The following is a 3,458-nucleotide window of genomic DNA, read 5'->3' on the forward strand; positions in this document are numbered from 1 at the left end:
GCAGTTTTGGGTGTGTCCTTTTAAATGCAAATGAGCTGATGAAATTCAAACACTGATCACAATGATGGTGGTTTGTTGCAATTCAAACTCAATTGTGCTTTTCTCTGCACTAAATGACATCATAAGGAGAGCCAAATTTCAACGACCTATTTTTCATGTGCTTGTATTGAATGGTTTACCAAAACTAAGTTACTGGGTTGATCTTTTTCACATTTTCTAGGTTGATAGAAGCACTGGGGACCCAATCATAGCACTTAAACATGGAAAAAGTCAGATTTTCATGCCATGGCTCCTTTAAGAAACGCTGGTTGCAGTGTTGTCGTGTAGACAGTAAAACCGGGGTTTTTGCCTTGCGACGTCACTTTTGTTAGGCTTCTGATTGGCCGAGGTGGCTTTACGATTTGGGTTATATTGCCGCCTGCTGGTGTGGCATGCTCTTGACAGTGCTTGCTAGCTTGTTTTTGCTTTTTCATGAGGACGGAGATTTCTTTTAAACCGAGCATGTGTGGATGAGATTTTTTGGAGGAAAAAAATACCCGTGTCCGTGTGTGGACCAGGCCTAAGACTTAAAAACCTGTGACCTGAGGACAGGAACATGACACCCTAATCTTAAATAGAAAACTTGCAAATAGATTGATATTTTTCTGATGTCTGGACACTATCTTCAGGGGTTTAGGGAAATATAAACAGATGGTTTCAAGTTTTGACTGCAAATGCCACATCCATAACACTGGAATTGCTCTGTTCTTATTTTATACATACAAGAAGCCACTTGTGGCATTAGAGTGATTATACAAGAGGGAACCCATGGTAAAATCACTGTAACGCATGGCCTCTCATGGCTCATTCTTCATCCACTGCCTGTCTCTATGTATCTACCTGGCAACGTTGTTTTGTTTTTTCTTCTCTTTGATCCTGTTCTCTTTTTTAGTCCACTTGTATTTGTGGTGTTCTGGGTTATAAATAAGCCTGACGTCTCTCTCCAAGCTTACGTTAAAATGTGCAGCACTGTAAAGCCTGGAATGAGCAAAGTACACAGACAGTGAGCAATGACTGATTTTCCTATAAATTGTGAGCGGGAGCTATTGCTCAGACAAGGAGACTCCGGTAAGAAACAGAAGAACTTGCCAGGAATGAGAACGATGCTGCCGTCTTTGTGTATTTCTGGTTTGTGTGTGTGTGTGTAGAGAGAAAGTGTGAAGTTATTTATATGATCTAAATTAGGGATTATTCAAAGCAACATTTAGCGATTAAGCATAATTCATTCAGTCAACATCTTGTCAGTTTTAAATAACATGTAGCAATGTTATTATTAGCTTTTTTGCTTGTAACCAAAACTCTCTGGTTATTATAGTTATGATGTAGTAAGTAATATAGTCATACATTTGTTAAGCAAATTCCGTTTGCATTCTTTTCACCTTTAAATCTGCAAGGCAACACCCTGAAGGTAGATACATTATGAATCACATAGCCACATCATTATGTTAATAAACACAGATCGGCTGGGCATGTTCACTTCAGAATGGCGACAGCAAGACGTGATGACACGGGCTGTCTTTGAGAACGTCTTTATAATTGCCTCTGCTCTGACATGCATCTGTCAGTGGCACACTGCTCATGTTAATGCCCGTCTGTCCGCAAAAATGGAGGGGGAAGGGGGTATTTTGGTACTTTAGGGTTGGACAGGTTGCCCCTCGGAGACCGTGGGAGGCCCAAACTGGAGCCATTGGTTTAGATTGGTATCGTGTTGATGGTTCCCCAGACTCCGAGAGCCACGATGGAAAACCGTAAGAGGCTGAAGAATGCAGATCTATCCGAATCAATGTCTCAATTAGAGACAATTGCATGTACAGATTTGAGCCCGGCATCCATGTCTTTTTTGGAATGTGACAGTTCTCATAATGATCCTGTTTGTTTTTGCATACTCCCCTTATTTATGGCCTTCATAAGAATCCATTTGTTGCATGCATCTATGTATTTCCCACACATTAACTGACATGGCTTATAACACCTTAGCCCTCGTGTCCAGTAGCCATCAGTCAGTCTCATTGCCCAGCGCCACTGTGCTGGGCTGTTATGAAAAACATGTCAAGCATCTCTGATGAGGAGACATGGATAGAAGTAATAGCACTAATCAGGCTAAATCTGCCTCTATTATCTCAGCTCTGAGTGATAAGACAAGTGGAGGAGCTGCGGTGCCCCTCACAAGACCGATGGGAAAATGCATGGGGAACTTGTCTGGATGATGGAGTAAACAAATGAATGAAACCAGCATTCTGATAAAATGAGCTGTTATCAAAGCCTGTCTGGGACATTAACATCAGACCTGGACTTAAATGACATACCCGTGTTATCTTAATATGCTGTTTCTTCATTCAGTACATTCTGTAGTGTTTGTGTAATACGAGTCCATATGAGACTACAAACTAAGTAGGCTAATTTAAATGAGTAGGTCTATATTAAGTCTAACCTCTAATTTTTATAATTATTCTATTTCATTCATTAGGGAGAAAAAAACGAATGTTTTAATGCCATTACAGCATTGGTTCTCAAACGGAGGGGTGCAAGATGGTGCCAGGGGTGACATAATACATTAATTTATCATAATTTCTGTGTAATTAAACCTCAATAGAAAATACGACTACTAACCAATCACACTACATTGTATCATTTAATAAGCATTTGTTTACATTCAAGTTCTAAGTTTTGAGATTGTTTTATGTCATGAATTTTCTTTGCGGAGGGGTGGCATTGGGCGAAGGGATGCATCACACAAGAGGGGAAGGTAAGTCGAAAAGTTTGAGAACCAGTTCATTAAAGTGAGGTGTCATATGTCACCCAGTCTGTGAATACCCAGCTCAAGTTATTTACTGTTTAAAAAAATCATCCTACATAATGTGAAAAATTATTTTGAAAATATCATTTTAATTTCTTTGATATTGACTAAGTACACTAGAAAAAAATGTGTGGCTTAGTACATTTAACTAAATAAAATGAGTAAATTCTATTTAAAAATGTATTATTGTGTTTTAACCAAATTAGAGTAAATATAACACAAAAAAGTGAGTCATTCTAAATGAACGTCTCGGTTACGTATGTAACCCTCGTTCCCTGAAGGAAGGGAACGGAGACGTCACGTCGTGACCGACGAATTGGGAACCGCTTCGCGGGTGACCTATCTACTTCGAGAACTATCAAAAACGCCAATGAACTTGGCATGCAGGTATTTGCATAATGCCGGCGCCGCCCCGCCAGGTGCGTATATAAGGCACAGGTGCATAATACCAAATCAGCTATATTATTGCTGAGAAGCCGAGCAACAGTGCCCGGCCTGAACAGCAATGGAACAGCAAACTGTGGCGACGGGACGTGACGTCTCCGTTCCCTTCCTTCAGGGAACGAGGGTTACATACGTAACCGAGACGTTCCCTTTCAGTCGGTCACTACGACGTCACGTC

Source organism: Misgurnus anguillicaudatus, chromosome 13 (assembly GCF_027580225.2).
Source record: "Misgurnus anguillicaudatus chromosome 13, ASM2758022v2, whole genome shotgun sequence".
Lineage (NCBI taxonomy): Eukaryota > Metazoa > Chordata > Actinopteri > Cypriniformes > Cobitidae > Misgurnus > Misgurnus anguillicaudatus.